The sequence below is a fragment of the Hippopotamus amphibius genome, chromosome 2 (assembly GCF_030028045.1).
Source record: "Hippopotamus amphibius kiboko isolate mHipAmp2 chromosome 2, mHipAmp2.hap2, whole genome shotgun sequence".
Classification (NCBI taxonomy): domain Eukaryota; kingdom Metazoa; phylum Chordata; class Mammalia; order Artiodactyla; family Hippopotamidae; genus Hippopotamus; species Hippopotamus amphibius.
Genome location: NC_080187.1, coordinates 99,314,430 through 99,339,937, shown reverse-complemented (window position 1 = coordinate 99,339,937; position 25,508 = coordinate 99,314,430). Strand labels below are relative to the sequence as shown.

Genomic DNA, 25,508 nt, shown 5'->3' with positions numbered 1-25,508 from the left:
AGGCACAGTTTTGAACACTATGAAATATTTTCATCTAGTGTTTGGCACAGATAAAATACTTTACAATTAAAATGTTTTTCACATATATTGCACTGTTAATACACTCAAGCTCAGTGAAGTAGATTCAGATATTTGTTTTGCAAATATTTATTGAGTCCATTTTGTGCCAAGCCTTGAAGTAGCACTGCATTTTAAAAAGTCTCATTATATCTGGATGTACAAACGATAAATTTTATACACATACATAAATAAAATAATTACAGTGTTATACATGTTATAAAAGAAATAGTGTGTAGGGATGGTGAATTTTATGAGGTTTTAGATTGAACAGTCAAGGAAGGACTCCCTAGGATTTAAGTGAAGTGACATTTAAGGTAAGTACGCTGTGTAACATCACAGTTACTAAGCATCTCACCTGAGGCCAGGTGGGATGGAATACTGGCATTTGCAAACTTGCTAATACTTGAAAGATAAGGTCCAATGGTAACTATAAGGGCTGTGGCGTTGGCAGGCTCAGCCAAACCAACCACTTATTCAGGGCATAATGTGCAACTCAAAAGGCCTCTCTCAAAAGATCTCTTAAAGAGATCCTCCACCACCACAGGCAGAAGGCAGAATGGGCTAAAAACCAGGCCCAGGACCTGATTGTGAAAAACAAATTACAGAGAATGCCTAATATACAGCCCCACCAAGTCTCAGATGCTAAGGTCAAGGTTTGAGAGGGAAAGAATGGGATACTGGGGCGTAGGATGGGGACATCTAGATGGAAGAATTGAGAACTCCGAGTCCTCAGAATCCCTTGAACCCTCTGGGCCTTCAGAAGTGGCCCATTATTCCTTGCCTAAAAATATTGGGTTTTTCTGTAACATCTTATGGAAAAACCCAGACGAACTTTTTGGCCAACCCAACACTACCAAGGCTTCCCTTGAGGCAGATGCCTTGCAAGATGGAAACATTTCTTCTTCAAGATTTGTCCCCACCTCCCCCATGACATCCAGGTCAATAACCAGGATCAACTCCCAACATTGCCCAACTGTAAAATAATGTTGTGACAGTTTAAAGAAAACATATATGTTTTAGTTTTATATTGCTGCAGTAACCAATTACCGCACACTGTAAACATTAAATAATACAAATTTACTATTTTACATTTCTACAGATCAGAAGTCTGGCAGAGTCTCAAGGGGCTAAAATCAAGTTGTCAGCAGGGCTGCATTCCTTTCTAGCGGCTTTAGGGTAGGATCCATTTCCTTGCCTTTTCTAGCTTCTAAAGGCCACCCACATTCCTTGACTCAGGGCCCCTTCCTCCTTCTTCAAAGCTGGCAATGGCAGGTTGAGTCCTTCTCACTTCCCATCACTCTGATCTTCTCTTGCACTTCCTTCTTCTACTTATAGGACCCTTATCACATTGCGCCCACATAACCTATATAATCCAGGATGATCTCCTTATTTCACAGTTGGCTGATCAGCAACTTTAATTCCCCTTTGCCATATAAAGTAGCAAATTCACAGATTCCAGAGGTTAGGATGTGAACACTATTAGAAGGTCATCATTCTCCCTACCACAATATGTAGAGATGCTAAGATCAGTTTCTGGTACATAGTAAATACTCAATAAGTGTTTGCTATTACTTTCTTCTTCTATTTCTGGGCTTCTGCTTGCAGGTAGAAAAAAATCACAACCATGTGAACCAGAGGCACCTGAAACCCAATGCTCTCCCCTGCCATCAGTGATACTCCTCCTTCCACTAACTTCTCTGATGTCCCCAAGCTACCATTTCCGCCAGCCCTTTCTCCAGTCTCTATGTCCTTACTAACAGCCGATGACTTTGTAGCCTACTTCAACAAAAAACTGAAGCTATCTTGCTTGAACTATACCATCCTGTGATATAGTTCAAGCCACTTACCAACTATACCTCCAAGTTTACCTACTACTGCTCCCATACTTGAATCTTTCCCTATCGTCTTGGAGGATTAGAGGTACTCATGGTCAACTCTTCCAACCCATACACTTGGTCTCCCATCAGCTTGAGGACATTGTTGATATACAATGTTGTGTTAATTTCTGCTGTACAGCAAAGTGACTCAATTGTACATATATATTCTTTCTCATGTTCTTTTCCAGTATGGCTTATTATAGTATATTGAATATAGTTCCCTGTGCCATACAGTAGGACCTTGTTGTTTATCCATCCTATGTATAATAGTTTGCATCTGCTAATCCCAATCCTTCCCTCCTCCATCCCCCTCCCTTGACAACCACAACTCTGTTCTCTATATCTGTGAGTCTGTTTCTGTTTCATAGAGATGTTGATTTGTGTCATATTTTAGATTCCACATATATCATATGGTATTTGTCTTTTTCTTTCTGACTTACTTCACTTAGTATGATAATCTGTAGGTCCATCCATGTTGCTGCAAATGGCATTATTTCATTATTTTCTTTTTAATTTCACTCTTTTTAATGGCTGAGTAATATTCCATCATATATATATATATATATATATGATGGAATGTGTGTGTGTGTACACACACACACACACCACATCTTTATCCATTCATCTGTCAATAGACATTTAGGCTGTTTCCATGTCTTGGCTATTGTAGTAGTGCTGCTATGAACATAGAGTACATGTATCTATTTGAATTATAGTTTGTGTATATCCCCAGGAGCGAGAATGCTGGATCATATGACAACTCTATTTTTAGTTTTTTGAGTTTTCCATAGTGGCTGCAACAGTTTACGTTCCCACCAATAGTGCAGGAGGGTTCCCTTTTCTCCACACCCTCTCCAGCATTTATTGTAGACTCTTTTAATGATGGCCATTCTGACTGGTGTGAGGTGGTACCTAATTGTAGTTTTGATTTGCATTTCTCTAATAATTAGTAATGTTGTCTTCTCTCTACTTTTTTTCTTTACTTTACTGTTGAATACTAGCTTCTCCTTGCATTGCTGTCTATAATTTCTTGCTTCACAACAGGCTTCTCTGGCACTATTTTCTCCTGGTTCTATTGCTTCCTCTCTCACCACTTCTTGATCCTCTTCAAAGTCTCCTCTTCCTCCACCTACCCCTTAATCTATGGGATATCCCAGATCTTGTCTTTGGTCCCTACTGCTCTTATTTCACTGTCATTTTTTTCTCCATCTGAAAATGGTCCTCACTTTGTTCATTCTTCTAAGACTCAGCATCTTCAGGAAGCCTTTCTTTGACCTTTCCTCAGTGCCTTTCCTCTGAGTTTCCATCGTGCTCATGAGTATCTGTATCTTAGAATTTATATAATATAATGTTGAAATTGTATCTTTCCTGGTCTGTCTTCCCAATTGTACTATAAGCTCCAACGGGAAAGAATATTTTAGTCATCTTTCTTTCTCTGGTACCAGCTACAGGGGCTGACACACAATTAACTCTCAATATAAATTTGGTGAGGTTTTGAATCTAAAAATAATCTGCCCTCTAAGCGCAGTAGGCAGCGGGTCAGCCTCATAATCTGAATCTAAAAATAGAAAAATAATGGTGAATTTATAATGTCCTGGACGTAATCCTTTTTGTCCACTAGATCTACTTTCTACTGAAAGATGTATGTTCTGTTATGTTGAACATCCTCTATAAAGTAAAATATCATTTTCTAACAAATATTAGTGTCATTCTACGTTGCATATATACTTAAAGCAAAAGAAACTTTGTTAGGCTAGTTAGTGTATAAATATAAACAATTTGATGTAAAGTAACTTCCAATACCCATTCTAATTTCTGTATCTAAAACTGCTTCCATTGCTTACTCAGCACATTTTGGACCCCTGTTTATGGAAACATGCTCATATTTGCAGTGTTTATGTGGCTCTGAATGGCCACAATATGGCTTTTTGTAATGGATGGCTGATTAAAAACTCTATAAGTCCAGAAATAAGGTTAGATTTGCACAATACTACAGTCGCCATTCAATAGGTTGTTTCATTGACAATGAAATTTGGTAACTTAGTTCTTAAATTTCCTATTCATGTCAGGAGATCATGGAGGGGTAGACAGCTTTTTAAAATTCCCGACCCTCCTCTTAGCTCTGCTGTAAAATTATTAAGGTCTCCTGGGATGGTTGGTCTGTTTTACTTGTAAGGGGCATATGTTTTATAGGTGGGTGAAGTGCTGCATTCGTATGCCAAATGTGATACAAACAAAGGAAGGCACTTGGAATAAACAGCAACGTACAAGTGCAGCTTCCTTTGGAGATTTTCAAATCTGGCAAATACTGAGTCAGGAAAAAAGAGTTCAGTAGAATCAGTTTGTGGTTCAACCTATTTACTGGGTCATCCTTTTCTAAATCAAGCCATGTTGAGCAATCCATCTACACAATACTGGATGGCTTCAGAGAATAGTGGAAATATATTTGGGTCACCGTGGAGTAACTCATGTTTTTTTATTTAGCATCGCAGGATGGACATTGTCCCAGCTTGCTTTGTCAGTACAGGAAGCACTCAATACGTATTGGGCGAAATAAATCCAGGTCAGACTATGTCCCTAGTGCTGGGATTAAAAAGATAAGCAAGACACATTCCACCCTGGAGGAGTTCATAGTTTGGCAGAAAAATCAAAGAAGCTAACAAAAGGGGATAATAAAATGTGATATAAGCAAAGTGCTACCGGAGACCAGTGAAGAGTAAGACTAATTGTTAGGGGGAATCAGAAAAGGTGACATCCTCAAGACCCAGTAGGCAGAGAAGCCAGGGGCTGAGGGAGAGAAGAGAGGCTGTTTTAGGAAGCATCTATGAGGTCTCAATGGGTGAGAGCATGGAGTATATTCGTGGAACTCCATATAGCTTGAGCGAAATATAAAAATGCCGAAAGGTGAGAGGTGGCAATAAATTAGATCTGGAACAGCAGGGTGAAGTTGGGTTGTGAAAAGCATCATAAATCACGCAAAGGAGTTTGAATTTCCCTTTCCCCACCGAAACCTCAATTTTTAAAGCACCATGCTGCCTGTAAGGCTGGGTTTTCCAAAAGTTGTTCCTGGGCATGCTAGTTTTAGCGTTACTAGGTGTTAGAGCAAAACCCCTATTCAGCTTTTAGTGGAAAGTGGAAAGGTAAGTGTCTGGAGCAGGTAGTACGGAGCCCAGTTGAGAGAGAATTTCCTGAAATATGTACAGTCTATGAACGTCTTAAACCAAACTAGACCCTATAGTTCTGTCTCTTCCTCGAATGGCTTTTACCATTCTGTCCTTCAGCAAAATGAGACTGGCCCGCACTGAGTACTGTAACCGGAAATTACTTGATATGACATTTATGTGTCCTTCATCTGAATACCTGGTTTGTCTTCATCTTAAAGGTAGTGAATGCTGTAATTGATTGTGTGTCCTTTTTTGTCATAAACACTAAGAAGCCTGGAGCCAAATTTGTGGCTCACCTCCAAAGCAGGGTCCTCAGGGCATGCATTCTTGGGTAATAACTGAACCCAGGATTCTGTTTGATTTCCTACATTCGTATTCCTTTTGCTAAAACGGCTTCATCTACTTACTTGATCATTTTGCAATCATTCTGCAACCTCTCTCTGATCTTTGGGGGGAAAAGCAGAGATTAAGAAAGAGAGGGAACATATATCACTTACCACAGTGCCTGGCATACAGTACATATGAAATGAGGTCTTTTGTCTTTTATTAAGATTTTTTTTTTATCAATTCTACCTACTCCACTGTACCATTTCCCATGTTGACAGAAACGGAAAGGTAGCATATATGACTGACAGAAACGATTTTCAAATGCGATTTTCATGATCTCATGTCCCTTAAGCACAGAATTAAATGGACAAGTATGAGGTGAACAATTACCAATTGCCAAGTCCCTGAGCCTTGTGCTGAGAAAGAGACGTCAGTAAGTCAAAGAGATGGTAACTGGAGCTCCCTCCTAATCTGATAAGGGAGTTATGACACCACTAGGGTCCCTAGGATCTCATCTGTAAAATGGGAATAATAATGCAGCCTCTCTTATGGAGTCATTGTAGGGATTCTGACTTCATCTCAGTAAAGTGCCAAGAATGGTGCCTGGCACGTAGGTACTCAGTTAATATTTATTATTGCTGTAAATTATCTTTTATGGGGGCATCCCCAGAATGTACAGTCATCAAGGGGCTCTAAAAATTCAGACAAGAGGGAAATGACCTCTAGCTGAAGTCATCTAGGAAGGCTTCCCAGAGGAGGTGAGATTTGAACAAGACCTTAAAGGATGGAGATGATTCAACTACACAGAGAGGAGCAAGGGGAGTTGATCCCTCTGGGTACCCAATTTTAAAAGGTAGAAAGGAAGGGTATATCCCCTCAGGAAGAGACCTCAGGAGAGCAGAGGACTTGTGAGGGTGGCAGGGCCGGCACAGGCTCCTGTCCTCGTATATCCTCGTTGTCCACGGGGTCAGCACTAACACCCTGCCTCAAGATGGGCTCCTCCCCAACTGCCCCGAAAGAAAATCCACGCTATTCTCCAAGACACTCAGAGGCACCCTTCTGAGTCCTTTATCTACCTGGTAGCCAGTAGAAAATTACCTTAGTGTGTGATAATGACAGGGAGCTCCAGAGACCCTTGTCCATTCTCCTAGTAAATTCCTACACATAGACTTAAAAAAGCTGGATTCTATTTTGGGCAGTAGAGTGCTTACGAAGAAAAGTGCAGGAAATGTGAAATGAGAAGGTGGCAGCAGAATTCCCATCTGTGCAGACACTGAAAGCCCTTTATTACAGAACGTGAGAGAGAAACTCGGTGAGATCCTGCAGTGATGGCTTGGATGGGCTCCAGCATGGAGGCTGCAGAAGGCCGCAGCCAACGTGGTGCAACAATTGCAGACACAAGGGTTCCCAGGCTCTTCTCCCACACTGATCTGTTTAAAGAGAAGAGAACGTATTTTTGAAGATGTCCCGTAGTCTGGGGTTTCTAGAGCCCTTAAATTTGGAAGGGAGGGAAAAAAAAGCCCTATTGGCTCAAAGATGTTAATTTCGATAATTAAGCATAATCCTTACACCAAGAGGAAGAAAACCAATTTTAAACTGCAGCAGTGAACTGTGACTCAATAAAGCACAAGGAAGGTTTGATAGATGTGTGCAGGCCAATAAGCTTATGCCTATGGGTGACAGAAGACTTAAAAGTAAAAGGATGAAGACAGAAGCAAAGAGTGAAATTTCAATTATAGCTGTTTATTTATATACCCTGACTCATTCTAAAATTATTTGAGCTTGCCGAAATTCAAGTGGCGAAGTCAAACTATCCAAATTAACACCTGCTGACACCACTGAGTATCACATTTCTTCAAGCAAATGCTAAACTCTGTATGGGGGAGTTTTTCCCTCTTTTTTTTTTTTTTTTTTTTTTTTTTAATTTTCCTTTCTGCCATGAAACACTGTTCTGAGTGGGAAAAGAGCATCCGTCAAGCTGGCAATTCATTTGAGTCAAACCTACAATCCCCGTTTCTGTTACTTTCCTCCATGCCACAGAGAAACATGTTTCACAAAGGGAACTTTTCTAAATTAACATTTTTATTAAAATGTGAGAGAGAGAGACATGCACAAATCATAAATATTCAGCCGGATGAACATTCCACAGCCAGCACCCAGATCAAGAAGTAGAACGTGACTAGGGTCCCAGATGCCCCCTCTATCAGCTACCCTGTGCATTTGAGAGTAACTAGTCTCATGATTTCAATACCATATATAACTTTTGCCTGCTTTTTGAGCTTATATAAATGGAATTATACATCATTTCTTTCTGGCTTCTTTCACTCAATATTGCATTTGTGAAATTCATTCACAATATTCAGTCATTTAATCTCACCATTGTATAGGATTTATTTATTTAACATGCCATGATTTACTCACCCATTCTATGGTTGAGACATTTGGGTTATTTACAGTTTGGGACTCATCCAGAAAATGCTGCATTGAACATTCTTGTACATGTCTTGCATATGTTGGGATTATACCCGAGTGAAATTTTTACTGGATATGTTTGAGTGCTTGCTATTGACTGGAAACTATGAAAGTAGGCTAGGCACTGGGACACAATCATGAGAAAAACCCAGCCGGACCTCAAGATCCAATGAAGGACGGAGATGGGCCAGCAAATACTCTTAGCTCTTTGTAGGGGTCATGCGTGGACCAAAGGGAGGTGAGAGGGAGGGAGAGAGAGGCAGGAAAGTCTTCTCAATAGAGATGACACTCAAATTGGGTTTTGAAAGAAGAGGAGGCATTGATGTGGAGACCAAGTGGAGAAGGTTAAGAAACATCTTGTGGAAAAGCAGAGGCAAGTGAGCATGCAGGTCAAGTCCAAATACAGCGTGTGAGAGCAGTAGAGGAAGGGGGGAAGTCTGTGGTGACAGTGAGGGCTGACTAGGTAAATCGGGGGCATATCATGAAGGACCCCGCTAGCCATTCAAGAAATACACATATTATCCTGAATGTGATGGCAAGCCACAAAAGATTCGAGGGCCACAAAGCGACAAGTTAGTTCATCCTGGTGGCTCTGCAGAGGCAGGACTGGAGAGGGAGAACAAGAAGTTGGAAAGGGACCAGAGAGCATGCTTTATCTGGAAAGGGGAGAAGAAACATGGTATCTTAGTATATGGAAACTAGGTGATTCTTTGAAGAAGTTCTGGTGTTGGCCCAATATTGTGGCCAAATGGAACCAGCTTCTAACGGAATACAGAGCATATGGAATATGGGGTGGGGGCGGGGGGGTGCCATGTTTCCATGTGCAGAAACCTCACACAGTAATTCATGCAGGAAGCTTTGCGGGCCAGCAGGCCACCTGCTGACATCCAGACTGGTGCAGGCAAGGAGCCCTCTGCTTCATCGCAGGAAGGCAAAGCATATGCGTGAGGAGTTCCAGCCAAAAAGCCAGTGCACTACAACTTGGGTCTGGAACAGTGGTGCCAAGATCTCTTCACGCCCCGTCTTCTCCGGAGACTGAGAAGGAAGGGTGAGTGGAAACCAGCCAGTTCTAATCCCACCCAGCTCCCTGCTAGACTCCTGAGAGGATTCTAGAAAAGTTTCCAAGATTCAAATCATAAATTCAGTAGCAATATTTGTATGTAAACTTACCTAACGTCGTGCCCTGGTTGGAGCCCAGAAACTTGGCGTTAGGACTCAGTATGGACATTTGGCACACCAGAGAGGTGTATAAAATATGATGAAAAGCTGTTGATTACTTTATTAAGTTCAGTTTCATACTTAACAAATAAATTTCCTTCTCTTCTAAGAATAAAATTGGTAAGATATTAGAAAGTATGAAAAAGTTATAAAAGTAGAAAACATTTGCCCCATGTTCCACTGGCCAAAGAAAACCTCTGTTAGGAGAGATTTTTCATTCCTTCCTCCTTTTTTCCTTTATTTATATCCTTTATTCTTTCAGTTTATACAGAGTTGTAATCTTTTTTCCATATTTGGAAAATTTTTTATGAACAAAGCATTCTCTTATTTTTATTGCAAAATAAAATTTCATAGCAAAATTTATGAGCAATACTATGCAAAAAAGAAAACTACCCATAAGTTCCAACCACCCAGAGATAATCATTACCAATTCTTAGTACATCTCTTTCTTGGCATTTTATATGTTCTGATCTATAATTTAACAAAATTATATTATTTCACCTATTTTTCATGTTTTATTATTACCTATATATTAATATCTTTCCTAACTGTATTCCATTGTATAGCACTATATTTTATTTAAACAGTTCCTATTTGGGGATATTAAAGATGTTCTCAGTTTTTTCATAATTTTGACAATGTTAAGCTTGTTCAATTTTTTAAAAAAGTATTCTTTATAAAGATTTGCTGAACAATAAAGAAAATTTTTAAGACTTTGATTACACATGATCAACTTTCTGTCTAGAAACTATGTACCAACTTATACTACCCACAGCAAAGTTATGCCCATTTCTCCACAACTTCACCAACACTGGGTATTATCAATCTTTTCTTGTAAAAAACTAATTTTTATCAGATGAGTGGAAAGGAAATTTTATTAGTTCCTTTAATACTAATAAGGTTAAATATTTATGTGCCTGTGGTACTTTTTTATTTCTTTTGTAAACCACCTGTTCAAACATAATTTTGAAATTAGCACAATTCTGTCATGTAGATATAGCATTATTTAAGTATTTTCTATCAAAAAGGGAAAAACAAGTATAGGTGTGAGGAACTCAAGCCAAACAGCAAATGCATTTCTACATGTGTCTGAAACAATATGCCAAGATCTTAGTGCCCTCTGTCCCTTCTGGAGACTTGCAGGTTTCCACATATGTGTATATAATGCTGATATGAGTATCTCTGAATATATAGGCTTTTTAAATTTAATTTTTATTTTATATTGGAATACAGTTGATTTACATTGTGTTAGTTTTGGGTGTACAGCAAAGTGATTGTTATACATATACATCTATCCATTCTTTTTCAGATTCTTTTCCCATATAGGTTATTACAGAATATTGAGTAGAGCCCCTGCGCTGTAAAGTAGGTCCTTGTTGATTATCCATTTTATAGATAATAGTGTGTATATGTTAACCCCAAAGTGCTAATTTATCCTTCCCACCCACATGTCCCCTTTGGTAATCATAAGCTTGTTTTCAAAGTCTGTGAATCTGTTTCTGTTTTGTAAATAATTTCATTTGTATCATTGCTTTTTGTAGATTTCACACTTAAGTGAGATCATATATTTGTCTTTCTGACTGACTTCACTTAGTACGATAATCTCTAGGTCCATCCATGTTGCTGCAAATGGCATTATTTCGTTCTCTTTTAAGGCTAAGTAATATTCCATTGTATATATGTACCACATCTTCTTTATCCATTCACCTGTTGATGGACATTTAGGTTGCTTCCATGTCTTGGCTATCGTAAGTAGTGCTGCAATGAACATTGGGGTGCATGTATCTTTTCAAGTTATAATTTTCTCTGGGTATGTGATCAGGAGTGGGATTGCTGGATCATATGGTAGTTTCATTTTTAGTATGTTAAGGAACCTCCATACTGTTCTCCATAGTGACTATACCAATTTACACTCCCACCAACAGTGTAGGAGGGTTCCCATTTCTCCACACCCTCTTCAACATTTATTGTTTGTAGATTTTTTGATGATGGTCATTCTGACCAGTGTGAGGTGATACCTCACTGCAGTTTTGATTCGCATTTCTCTAAGAATTAGTGATGTTGAGCATATTTTCATGTGCTTTTTGGCCATCTGTATGTCTTTGGAGAAGTGTCGATTTAGTTCATATGCCCATTTTTTGGATTTGGGTTGTTTGTTTTTTTGATATAAAGCTGCATGGGCTGTTTTTATATTTTGGAGATTAATCCCTTGTCGGTCACTTTGTGTGCAAATATTTTCTCCCATTCGGTGGCTTGTCTTTTCATTTTGTTTATGGCTTTTTAAAAAAGCTTTTAAGTTTAATTAGGTCCCATTTGTTTATTTTTATTTCCGTTACTCTAGGAGATGGATCCAAAAAGATATTGCTGTGATTTATATCAAAGAGTGTTCTTCCTGTGTTTTCCTCTAAGTGTTTTATAGTATCCTTAAATTTAGGTCTTTAATCCATTTCGAGTTTATTTTTGTGTATGGTGTTAGAGACGTTCTAATTTCATTTTTTTACATGTAGCTGTCTAGTTTTCCCAGCACCACTTATTGAAGAGACTGTCTTTTCTTCGTTATAGTCTTGCCTCCTTTGTTATAGATTAAATGGCCATAAGTTTGTGGGTTTATTTCTGGGCTTTCTATCCTGTTCCATTGATCTATATTTATATTTTTGTGCCGGTACTCTGTCTTGATTACTGTAGCTTTGTAGTGTTTCCTGAAATCAGGTAATCTGATTCCTCCAGATCTGTTTTTCTTTCTAAGGATTGCTTTGGCAATTTGAGGTCTTTTGTGTTTCCATACACATTTAAAATTTTTTTGTTCTAGTCATGTTAAAAATGCCATTGGTAATTTGATAGGGATTGCATTGAATCTGTAGATTGCCTTGGTTAGTATAGTCATTTTGACAGTATTGATTCTTCCAATTCAAGACTGTTGGTATGTCTTTCCATCTGTTTGTGTTATCTCTGATTTCTTTCATCAGCATCTTCTGGTTTTTGGAGTATGTCTTTTGCGTCCTTAGGTAGGTCTACTTTTAGGTATTTTATACTTTTTTGATGCCAAAGTAAATGGGATTGGTTCCTTAATTTCTTTTTCTGATCTTTAGTTGTTAGTGTATAGAAATGCAACAGATTTCTGTGTATTAGTTTTGTATCCTCTAACTTTACCGAATTCATTGATGACTTGTAGTTTTCTGGTAGCATCTTTAGGATTTCCTATGTATAGTATCATGTCATCTGCAAACAGTAACAATTTTACATCTTCTTTTCTAATTCAGATTCCTTTTATTTCTTTTTCTTCTCTGATTGTTGTGGCTAGGACTTCTGAAACTATGTTGAATAAAAGTGGCGAGAGGACATCCTTGTCTCGTTCCTGATCTTAGAGGAAATGCTTTCAGCTTTTCACTGTTGAGAATGATGTTAGCTGTGAGCTTGTCATATATGGCCTTTATTATGTTGAGGTAGGTTCCCTCTATGGCCACTTTCTGGAGAGTTGTTTTTTTTTTAATAAATTTATTTGTTTATTTATTGTCTGTGTTGGTTCTTCGTTGCTGCACGTAGGCTTTCTCTAGTTGTGGTGAGTGGGGGCTACTCTTTGTTGTGGTGCATGGGCTCCTCATTGCCATGGCTTCTCTTGTTGCGGAGCACAGGCTCTAGGTGCATGGGCTTCAGTATTTGCGGCACATGGGCTCAATTGTTGTGGCTCACGGGGTCTAAAGCACTGTCTCAGTAGTTGTGGTGCATGGGCTTAGTTGCTCCTCGACATGTGGGATCTTTCTGGTGCAAGGACTGAACCCATGTCCCCTGCATTGGCAGGTGGATTGTTAACCACTGCACCACCTAGGAAGCCCTCTGGAGAGTTTTAATCATAAATGGGTGTTGAATTTTGTCAAAAGCTTTTTCTGCATTGATTGATATCATATGTTTTTTATTAAGTTTGTTGATGTGGTGTATCACCCTGATTGATTTGCAGATATTGAAAACTCCTTGCATCCTGGGGATAACTCCCTCTTGATTATGGTGTATGATCCTTTTAACATATTGTTGGATTTGGTTTGGTAGTATTTTGTTGAAGATTTTTGCATCTATGTTCATCGGTGATATCGGCTTATAATTTTCCTTTTTTGTGTATGTAGGTTTTTTGTATTTGGGTATTTAGGATAAATTCCTAGAGGTGGTGCTATTAGTTCAAAAAGTATGGCTACTGTAAATATTCTAGTTACAGGCAGTATTACTTTACTGTAGAATTAGCCTTTATTATAAGAGTTAAACAACCACTAATCTGAAAACAGATGTCCATAAAGGTAAAGTAGACTAAATTTCTTGTATTTGTGGGTTAAGGTGTCTTTTGTATTTAATATGAAATACCAAGTAAGACAGAAAGCACGTCTTGCCAAACACTCTGAAAATCTGGAACATTCATTAGTCTCGTCAAACACACACCCAGGATTCTGAAGGTATGAGGCAGAATGACATGCCTGCTGATTCTGGTCATGTGTATACTGTAGAAGGCAGAAACGGGAAAAGATTTCGGAGGTCAGAGATACTTGTACTAACTCCTTTGTCTTGTTCCTTTGGGATCATCTTCTGGCACCATTTAACATGGATACCCTAGAGATTAACAAATAATAAAACTTTAGAAATTATCCTTGGTTATGGATCCAACCTCTCCATTTTTTTAGGGGTAATCTCACTAAAATATACCAGAGAATAATGTGTGTGAGTATATGAATGTATATATGTGTTTATCTACTTGGTGCTAAGGAAAGAGTGTTGTAAACATACTTGATGACCTGAGAAGCTTTTTTAAAATGCATATTCCTAAACACCATCCAAAGCACCTGGGGTAAAACTGTAGTTGAACGTGCTTCTCAGGTGATTCTGACGATAAGTAAGAGCTGTCTTCAGGTCCCTATTTCACTGATATCCTCTATTATTCTAAAGATTGTTCCTTTGCATGTTATCTGTCTTTCTTCTCTACTTGCTCTTCAACTAGAGTTTGCTTTCCTTCAGTGTTCCACTCTTCACAGGATTAGCAGTGGATTTCTTATTATATTGTGCAAGACTCAGTGTGGTTCTTCAATCTGAGGTTTCACAGCTTTTCTTAGTTCTGGAAAATACAGAGCCATTTCACTTAAAATATTGCCTCTTCCTCATTTTCTCCTTCTGAAATTCCCATTAGACCTAAATTGAAACTTCTAATTTAACCCTCCATTTCTCCTAACATCTTTTCTGGGTTTTAGACTTCGTTATCTCCGTCTGGGTAATTTTCTCAGATACATCTTTCATATCATCAATTCTCTTTAACTCTCCCAATCTGCCCTTAAATTGGCCATTGTGTTTAATTTCACAACTTTTCATTTTGAATTATTCTATTGGGTAATTTTTCATATCTGCCTGTTTTGGGTTTGTTTTTTTTTTTATAAATTTATTGGCTGCGTTGGGTCTTCGTTGCTGCATACAGGCTTTCTCTAGTTGCTGTGAGTGGGGGCTACTCTTCATTGTGCTGCATGGGTGCCTCATTGTGTGGCTTCTCTTGTTGCAGAGCATGGGCTCTAGGCATATGGGCTTCAATAGTTGTGGCTCACGGGCTTAGTTGCTCTATGGCATGTGGAACCTTCCTAGAGCAGGGCTTGAACCCATGTCCCCTGCATTAGCAGGTGGATACTTAACCACTGCGCCACCTAGGAAGTCCTGCCTGTTCTTTTTTAATGCCCTGGTTTTTCTCATGAGGGTTTTTATTTCTACCTTTATCTCTTCAATGATTGTAAATATCCTTAATTTATAGATAACTTTAGATCATTATGTCTTAGGTTCTTGTGGTGCTATTCCTCCCACATGTTTATCTGCTGACTCTCCCATGTTGGGGACCACTTCCTTGTTTAATCTGTACTTTTTAATTGTGAGCATATTTTCAGCTGTTATATTTCCCTGTAGAATCCCTGTGTGTACTATAAGATTTGGTAGTAACCATTCAGAGAAGTCATATATTTGATTCTTCTGAGAATTCCAGGAGTTTCACTGGTCTGAAATACTTCCAGTATCCACATACATATCTCCATTTGGGATTCCTATACTATGAAAATAGTCTAAAATTTGGATCTACACGTGTGCATAGTTTTTTTTTAAGTGCCACTTATCTGGATGGGAAAAAGTTCCCCACAATATCTAATCAGTGACAATTTTGCCAGTTGCTTTGGTAGTAAGTCAATGATGTTTCCTAGTCCCCTTATATGGTGGGAGCTGCTCTTCCTCGGTCCTAGCTTTATACGTGAATTTCAGTTCCAACTCCTCACCTTTCACAGGCCCAAAGGCAAGACAATTATTCTAGACATGTGTTAAAAACCACAGCCCCTGGCTGTTAGGTCCTATAGCTATGTCTGATAGCCTCTGTTTTGTTCTGGCATCAGCTCACATACTTACCATACTGATTATGAGATTCCTTTTTATTTTTGGCATGTAAGAATTTCCTTTCTCTCTTTTTTTCTCTCTCCCTCACTTTCTTCCTTGGCTAAGTATGTAAACTAGTTTTGTTATATTTTGTCCAGCATTTCTGTGTGCCTGTAGTACACAGAAGGATGTCAATATGCTAAGTAGCTGGAACTGAAAAAAACCAAAAAAACCCTATATTAGGTTTGGAGACCACCAGCAAGTGCAGTAAAGAATACAAGACCTTTGAATCTGGAACCAGAGTTTGAACTGTTTAACTTTACTACTTTCTGCTTGAGTAAGCTCTGCCAAGTCACATAATCTCTCTAAACTTTATTTTTCTCATCAAGAAAATAGGGATAATATCATTACTAATTTTCCTTACATGTTTTCTTCCTTATTGCTCTAAATTCCGTCCTTTATTCAAGCCCTTTTCTCCATCCTTCTTTCCCACAAAGGTTGGAGCAGATTGCAAGTTTCTTGGAGGCAAGTACCAAAGACTATTCAATATTTTCTCTTACAAAACCATTGATGAAATAGGAGTTGATTGAGGGACCTTGTTAATTTCCTTTTATTAATGAACCTTCCCACACTAATCTACTGAGAAAAACTGGTTAAAAAAGAGAGAACTGAGGTTGGAAGAAATGATGAATTTCGTTCCTCAAGAAGTTTGCGAGGGTGAAGTGCAGGGTGGACTTACATCTCTGCGGAGATTCACCCCTTAGAATTCTCCTCCCTTGCTCCCTAGAAGTCACATGAGTGAAAACGTACGTTGGTTTCGAGGTTCTGCTTGGATAAATGTTTCAGAGCCAATATATCTGTCACAGTAGCTCTCAGGCTGAGCCAAGGTGAACAGTCACACGGTAATTTCTCCAGAGCCGCAGGTACCAGGCAGCACAAGCAGGGAGGTCACCGGATGCCTGCTCACCTTATGCCCAGGAGCAGAGACGTCACCCCACAGAGGAGCTTTCCCCAAATGCTGTATTTACCACGTGGTAAAATTCCTTGTCAAACAGCAGAGCAATCAGATACAAAACACAATTAGGAAAAAAAAAGAGAAAGAACAGAAGCACATAAAAATAACCAGTTCTCTCAGTGATTCTGGCAGTTGGTAGACTCCAGGTGAAAATTCGTGTTCATTATGGAAGGCAACGTGGTGGTGTTGCTTAAAAAGTTGTGTACACGTCCTTTGTTTCAGCTGCTCACGCCTAGAAATGTGTGCCAGAGACACACACAAAAGTATGAGGCTGTCCAAGGCAGTTTAATGGTTAATTTTTGCAGTATATTTATAATAATGCAAAATGTGGAAGAGAATAAAAATTCTCATCAATTGGGAGCTGATAAGCGACATCATACAATGGAGTGTTCTGTAGGTACCTAAAATTATGCAGTAGACCTCTATATACTCAAGTGGAAAGGTGTCTGAGGGAGCACAAACTTTGGAACCAGTCTGCCTGAGCTCAAACGCCTGTGTGATGTTGGGCAAATAGCTTCCCAACTCTGTGCCTCAGTTTGCTCACATATCACATGAGTAACAGTAATATTTATGCTGTAAGGTTATCGTGAACATCAAAATGAATTCATATATAAAGTGCTTATAACAACATTGGACTCCCAGTCAAGTACCAAATTATTATGTTAGCTATTATGTTAGCTATGTTGAGTAGTAGTAACTAAAAATAACAAGCTAATGCTAACTGCTTATGTCTGAGGCTTATACATGTGGGGTTTGAACTGAAAAAGTAGAACTTTCCATTCTCATATTATACCATTTGGATTAGTTACAGTGAACATGTTACAGTGAACATACTTTTATTAAAAAGAATAATTAAAATCATTATTCAAAAGCATACTGGATAAGAAGACAGCTGTTTTGAAAGTTTGACATGTAACAGGGACTTAACCAAAATCACAATTACTGAAGGCTGTATATTTCATACATTAGAAACTGATTAATGTAAGCAATCCCTGACATTTAATCCCTTGTATCTGTAATGTATTTTACACTTAGCAAAATGTTTTCACATTCATGAGTTGATTTAATCCCACTAACTGGATTATTAATGAGTTCACTTAATCCCTGTGAAGTGAATTTTCATATTTATTATTGCAAATAAAGAAGGGAAGAGAGGGACTTCCCTGGAGATCCAGTGGTTAAGACGTCGTGCTTCCACAGCAGGCACAGCAGGGAGCGCAGGTTCTATCCTTGGTTGGGGAACTAAGATACCACATGTCCTGTGGTGCGGCCAGAAAATAGAAAAAAGTAAAAAAGAGAGACAGGAAGTGAGAGGAGGTGAGAGAGAGTGGTTATTGGTTTTTTGGGTTTTGTTGTTTTTTTCCCTGCTCATGGCAAAGCTGGACAGCCTACAGAATTGAAGCCTAGAGTATTAAGGGCTTGCTTAAGCTCAGACAGCTTCTGAGTAATAGAATGGATGAAAAACCAGGTTTCCCAAGGCAAAGCTCTTTCTACCAGACCATGATTACCCTGTAACCTGGGCCCCTAATATGATGACAAAATAGCTTTATAATTCTACCTTATACATAAACACTAAAACTATCTAGTTTGGTAAAAAGGTGGGGTTTTAGTGTGTCAGCAGGATAGAACAACCAAAAAGTCAGTTCTCCAAGTTTATAAACAAAGCTTACCACTGCCCCAGGAAAAATATGACCTGTGTGAATGACAACTGACACAATAGAACGTATAGTTGGCTCCTGTCCAAAACACCCTCTGGCGGGATCATGCTAATAACATACGACCCTGAGGTAAGGTGATGAGCTAATGGAACTGGTGGAAGCAAGAGTATAATTAAAGATAGTTGCTTTGGGACGTAGTTGAGGTCAGTGTAACAGTGAACAAATTTAAAACAGTAAGCCAAATAGCCTGATAACTACATCATCTTTGGCAAGTCACTTTTCTCACCTCTAAAAGTGAAGAAGTTAGGCTAGATGACTTCTAAAGTGTCTTTCATCCATCTATTAATCCATTCATTCAACAAATAGGCACTGAGTGAATTTTTTTTTTTTTAGTGCCAGGCACTGATGATACTAGTTGAAGAGGTCAGTTCTCTCATAGGGTGGTAGGGGATAGACAGACAATAAACAAGTAATTCAGAAAAATATCAGATAGTAATAAGTGTAACTCATAGAATTAAAATAGGCTGATGGTAGAGAGAATGACTGACTAAGTACCCTAGGCGGGTACCCTGGGAAGGATTCTCTGAGGAGGTGACTTTTTAGATACGATGAATAATGCCTGTGCCCTGTGAGAGAGAAGCTCATTCTAGGTGGAGGAAGAGCTGGTTCAAAGACTCTAGGGGCAAAGAATGAGGTTGGTGTTGTGAGGAACCAAAGGAAGGCCGGGTAGACAAGAGCTAGAACATGTATGGTTCTGTAAATCATAAAGACGTTTGGAGGATTGTAAGCAGCGGCGTGATCTGATTTATGCTTCTAAAAGTTTACTCTGGTTGCTACGTGCACGCTTGGAAGCAGGGATCCCAGGTAAGCAGTTACTAGAAGCTACTAGCCTAGAAGAAATATTATGATGTCTTTGTCCAAAGTAAGAGTCAAGGAAATGCAGAGAATTGGACAGATTCAAGGTATTTATGGGAGTGGAGCCCATGGTATTTGTAGATAAATGGCTTTTGTGGGTAAAGTGAGAAAGAAGAGGCGTAATTAGATTTGGAGCTTGAGCAAGTCACTGGATGTTGGTGCCATTTTCCAAAATGGGAAGTATGTAAGAGGTAGTTAGGACGTGGACAGACAGCAGTGACTCAAGAGTTCTCTAGTGGCCATGCTAAGCACTAGATGTCTACTGAACATCTGTATAAAGATGTCAAGTAGGCAACTAGGGTCAGGAGTCCTGGAAATAAAACACAGTTGAAGATAAATGTCTGAGAGAGAAAAAATACCGTATGCTAACACATATATATGGAATCTAAAAAAAATGGTATCGATGAACTCAATGGTAGAGGAAGAATAAAGCCGCAGAGGTAGAGAACAGACTTGAGGACATGGGGAGGTGGGGAAGGAGAAGCTGGAACAAAGTTAAAGAGTATTATTGACATTTATACACTACCAAATGTAAAATAGATAGCTAGTGGGAAGCAAATGCCTAACACAGGGAGATCAACCCGATGATTACTGATGACCTAGAGGGGTGGGACAGGGAGAGTGGGAGGGAGGATCTAGAGGGAGGGGATATGGGGATATATGTATAAATACAGCGGATTCACTTTGTTGTATAGCGGAAACTGGCACAACAGTGTAAAGCTATTACACTCCAATAAAGAGCAAAAAAAAAAAAAAATGGGAATCAGCGTAAAAATATGGACTAGATGGAATCACCTAAAGAGACCTGGTAGACAGAAGAGACGAGGTGAGTACAGGATCCTGAAATACTCTTACATTAGAGGTCAGGCTGAGGAGGTGGACCTAACAAAGGAGGAGAGAAAAGAGTGGCCAAAGTGATAGAAACAAAATTGGGAGAATGTGGTATCCAGGGAAACTTTAAGAAGCAGAAAGCAATCCAGTGTGTTAAATGCTACTGGGAGGTCTAGTTAAATTACAATAATACCAGAAAAATCAAGTATTTGACTCCACATTAAGGAAATCATGTTTAAGGATCCAGCTATGGCTACAGCTACCATGTTTCCATAGCCTTAAGGGCTTGGGGAGGAACTCTCAACAATATGTTTGATGAGAGGTCTAGAGCATTAAACTGAAAGTCCTGTCCAGGACATTCTAGTGTGATGGTCCCAACATGTAGAAAATCTCAAGCATTAAGAGGATAAATAAACATGTGGTTTCAGCAGAGTCACTGAAGCAAGAAGATGGATGTACATCAGGATAAATGTAATTATCTTAAGGAGTAGAATGGGTCTACATGCAGTAATTATGTGTTATACAGAAATAAGGATTATATGTAAATTGGCACCAGTCCAGAAGTCAAGTTTATCAATGGCTATCACGTAACTGTTAAGAGTTTTTACCTCAACAATTGATATTTGGGTATGTGGCACAAACTTAAGGATGATTCTTCTTTTGGCTAGAACAGTCTTCATGCAGGAAAAGAATCAGTAAAGCTGATTAGGCATAGAAAGAGAATTCTGAGGACACAAAATGAGTAAGATGTTAGTAGTAGGGAGAGGAGACCATGATAAGTAATATGGTGGAGAGACAGAGTCCAAGTTGCAGAAAGAGCAGGAAGAGTTTTAGGAACCTGCATGTCTCAAAGTGAATTTTTTGTTGTTTGCGCTGCGTAAGAGGAATTATCTCAGTCTTCAATACAATTTTACACAAATAAATACCTCATGTGCTTACAGAAAACTCTGTAGGTCCTGACATGTAGGAATCTCCCAATTGAAAAGCCAACTCATCACCCAGTTATTCTACAGTGTGCTTTACAGTTGACAAGCCAAGTCCAAGCACACAGAGCTTCCAGCATTCTTTTAACCTAATTTTCAAAATATGAAGAGAAAAACAATGATTGCTTGACAGTTGAAGAAAGCCTCTAACATAAAAGAGAGAGAGAGAACAACTAAAAAGAAGAAAATTTTAATAAAATTAAACGACCTCAGAGAGAGAAAATAAGCTACTGTTAAAACAAGGTCAGGATGCTCTTAAGAAAAAGGAATAAGCCAACACTATTATTAGGATAAGAAAGCATTCTTAGAAATTTAAATATGATAGCTAAAATTACATGGATAAATATAAATATATTTTTATGGAAAATATTTGGAAAATAAGAAAATATCTCAAAACCTTAAAAAAAAATGGGAGAGAAAAAAAGATGAAACTAGAAGGCCAATCCAAGAGGCCCAACATCCTACCATAAGGACCCAGAAGAGAAGAATGTCAAGACAAATATTACAAGGATATGTTCTGATCTGCAGTAAAGTCCTACTGAGCACCCAGCACAATAAATGAGAAAATACCCACCACTGTTGTAAAATTTCAGAATACCAGGAAGATAGTAAAAGTTTCAAGAAAGGGGAAAAGGTCACATATAAACAATCAAGGATAAGGGGGCATGATGACCTAGAGGGGTGGGATAGGGAGGGTGGGAAGGTGGCCCAAGAGGGATGGGATATGGGGATATATGTATAAATACAGCTGATTCACGGTTGTATAATGGAAACTAACACAACAGTGTAAAGCTAGCATACTCTAATAAAGATCAAAAGAAAAAAAAAAGGATAAGAGGGCAGTGAACACTATACCCAGGGCTATCAAACTTGAATACAAACATTTTCTGACATTTTAGACCTAAAAAGTATTTGTCTCCCATGTACCTTTTCTCAAGAAGTCTTCTAAAGGATTGGCTTCCCCCTAAAGAAATAAGGTACACCAAGAAAGAAGAAATTTTATCCAGAAAATGAGGAATCAATACAGAAAAGAGATGTAGGAAGTTCCCTGGACAAGAGTGAAAAGAAGTCCAACTATGACAGCAGGTACACGTGTAGCAAGCAAGCAATCCAGATGAAAATGAGAGGACAGGGACATACAGGAGAAAGAGCTCTATTAAAAAAAAAAAATAACTGATTGCTTTGCTTGTGTAGAATGTTTTCTCAAAGGCTGTATTGCTTGAGGTTGGGAATGCGGGTCCAGAAGCTAGACTGGCCAGGTTCTAACCGTGCCTCTGCCACTATGATCTTACACCAGGCAGGCAGCCTCCTTGTGCTTCATGTTTGCCATCTATAAAATGTGGATCATAATGTACCTACCACATAGAGTTACTTAAAAAATTAAATGAGACTCTACTTGATGTGTTAAAAATAGTGCCTTGAATATTATGAGCGCTCAGAGGAAGTGAGAAAACGTAATGACATGTACAGAGAAAACGAAGTATATTTTGAAAACGTAAGTAATTTATCAGCTCTAGGAAAAAATAACAATTGAATAAGAAAGGAAATGTAATGATAATAGGCTCCTTGGCTCCACAGTGACTATTCCATTGTCAGATAATGCAAATAGTGAAAACTAGTGTGACAAATTGGAAGGATGGAGGAAGGATAAAGGGATGTGAGATAACTCTTCACAACAATAGGAAGTGAAGAAAGGTAGCATTCTATTTGGAATGAGAAATTAAATACTCAAATGAATGACAAAATATGTTTAAAATAGTCCTAAAAGAACAAGACACAGGTAACGATGGCTGTTGGGTACCATGATAAATGACTGAGTGAGTGAGACAGATACAGGGGGCCTGGGGGCTGCTGTTAGGGTTCCAGAGCACAGCTTCCATGAGGGGCCTGAGGGCTGGCACCGCTGGGAACAATGCTAGGAAGGGAAGAGCTGCCCCCTTGAGCGTTCCATCCCACAGACCCCGAACATGGGTCTCCCCTCTCCTGGGAAGGTTTTTTTGCTGCAGGGCAACCTAATCTAGAAAATTCACAGGGGAGAGCTTACCTTTTTGACCTCCACCACCCAGGACATGGGGTAAGTTTGGCTCGACACTGCAACCATTAAAAAAAAAGAGAGAGAGATTACATTTTGGTTTGAAATCATATTTTCTAAAACAGTCATGACAACTGATATTTGAAGGCACCTGACTGACATATAAATGAAGTGATAATATCCCTGTTGTGCTCTGAAGTTAAACAGATTAAAAGGATTGCGCCCATGAACAAGTAGGATGAGAGAGAAGGCGTACAGGTGGTCCATGCAAGGATGGAGATTAAGGGAGACCTGATTTTGTCTGAGCTGCAGCTGATGTTCCGAAGCCGAGCCCAGCAGCGAGTACCCTGATGGCCGCTCCCAGGTATCATTGCTGACTGGCATGCTTCCACCCCAGTGACCCTTCATCCCTGGATGGGCTCCCTTGTGGTACACAGCGCCCACCCTGTCTTTAAGGGCTGAACAAAACCGCAAGGCTAGCCAGCATGGAGGAAGTCACTTAATAAGCACTTTCCTGTCCAGGGGACAGATGTGTTTGGATTTCAGGGAAGGAACTGAAGTTTCAACAGCTGAGCTCGAGAAAGCTGCTCCAGAAACCCAGAGGGAGGTGTAGAGGTCTTGTGTTTTGTACTGTATCTTGGCAACCCTCCTGGCTGCTGCTGACCTTCTGCAGAGGCCCAGCTCCTTTGCAATGGGCCTTGAGGCAATCATATTTCCATCTGTGTCAAGAAGAAACAGTGTGGTAAAGTCACAGGGACTTCTTGCTTGGGTCACGGAAACACCAAGACATCACCTGAGAATGAAATCCCACACAAAATAGAAACTAAAAGACGTTTCACGGCGGCCATGGGAAGTGAGGATTTTTTAAGAAATAAAATAAGTGCAGATAAATTTTTTTAGAACATCGGAAATCCTGAGTAAATGGCCTTGGATTTATAATGCCGTGGATTTTTGGTGTTTTCAACAGTAAGTAGGACTACTGAGCTTTGGGTTTTAATTCCTTTAAGCATTTTCCTATAAAATGCATTCACCCTAGCCATTTTTTCTAGAAAGTATTTCACGTTCTCACTTTTGTCCCTCTAGGTTAGAGCTATGATAAAAAGGGAGATAGAGGAAGGAAATAAATATTTATAAAGTGCCCATTCTGTGCTGGCATTGGCCTAGAAACTGCCTGTATACCATGTTCCTTCTCACAAATCCAAACACAGGCCTTTGTTTCCTCTCATGCACGGCCACTAACAAAGAGATTACATTCCATCTATTCACAGAATTCATCTAGGACAATACCATCAATTCAAACTGTGAGAGTGAATGCGCTTGTCTCTAGGTTATCAATTAAGATTCTTGCTGCGACTCATTTCTCTATTTAGCCAAGTATTTAAAAATCTTCATTATTTGTTGCTTCTCACTTTGCCCAGTGAAAGCTGGCAAGCGCTGTCATCCTCACGTAATAACCCACCTTACCCAGGGAATAGCCTGGATTAGAAGCTATGATACCCAAAGCTCCTGGATAAGCACTCTGAGTCTCTGGTCTAGACTCGCTGAGTAATTCACAGGTCCAGGTGGCGGAAGTCCAGTTAGGAGTCTGGCAGAGTTGATTGCTTCAGAGCCATGACATCTGGGGCCCTACTCTTGCCTCACTTTCCTCCCTTCTCTGCTGCTTCTTAAGGGAAATCTTCTTATTTCCCTATTGTTTTAAGAGTTGGTATAGCACAAGATTCTGGTCCCAGCCCTCTCCTTGGTTATTCTCTTCACTCATTCAGCCAAAAAATATTTGAGCTCCTAGCACACGGGCACGTCAACGGCCTGTTGGCTTTCAGGTCTATGTCTGGCTCTTCCCCTGTTCTGCTGGGTGTCACAGGCTCCCTTGCTCTCTAGCTTCTGGAGGTTACTTATGGGAGGTAAGATGTAAAACTTGAGGGAGGGAAAAAGAAAGACTAGATATTTTTCTTTCTCTCCTTCTGGCCCCTCCTTCCTGGGAGCTTCAGGTCCTGGATGCCCCTGGTCACTTCTCCAGGCAGCCCCTGTGTGGTTCTAGCTCCTGTCAGATGATGGGCTCCCTTCCTCCTCTGCCCCTCCAGCCCTAGCGGTGATAGCAGCTTCCAGCTAATACTGACCTGTGGTTGCTTCATTTGTCCGTTTGGCTTGCCAGCTTTTCCATCACCCCTTTAACCAATTATCTGTATTAAATGCTATCTTCTTGAAAGATGTAGAGGACTGTGTTCCTGGCTCTATCCTGACTGACACAGACAGCATTCTTAGTTACAAGCTACAGAAACCAACCTTGACATGTTGGCAGGAAAGGATTTTATCGCGAAAGATTTTGGAGAGATCCAAGAATCTCCGAGAAGACCAGAGAACCAGGCTCGGAGACTACAAGGGAAGGAGACGTGCTTGAAAATCTCTAAGTGACACAGTGCGGGTGCAGCCACGCGCCATGTCGGGGATTGTGCCACGTGTGCCACCACACTGGCTGCGGGTAGGTATCATTCAAATTGTTGTCTCTGCTACCATCTGTCAACAGAATCACATCTGGGCATCTCCTACTTCTTCATGACATTAGCTTCCGATTTAAAGAGTGTGG

The 25,508-nt window shown here is 39.6% G+C and overlaps 1 long non-coding RNA gene across 1 annotated transcript in view; it reads right to left on the bottom strand.

The window, feature by feature from the left end:
• Positions 1 to 5,051: 5,051 nt before the first annotated feature.
• Positions 5,052 to 25,508, bottom strand: part of LOC130846331 (uncharacterized) — a 40,029-nt gene continuing 19,572 nt past the window's right edge. The window contains exons 10-11 of the long non-coding RNA XR_009051543.1: positions 22,937 to 22,983; positions 5,052 to 6,858 (exon numbers count right to left, since the gene is read on the bottom strand). This is a non-coding gene — a long non-coding RNA (uncharacterized LOC130846331). The remainder of the gene's footprint in view (positions 6,859 to 22,936; positions 22,984 to 25,508) is intronic.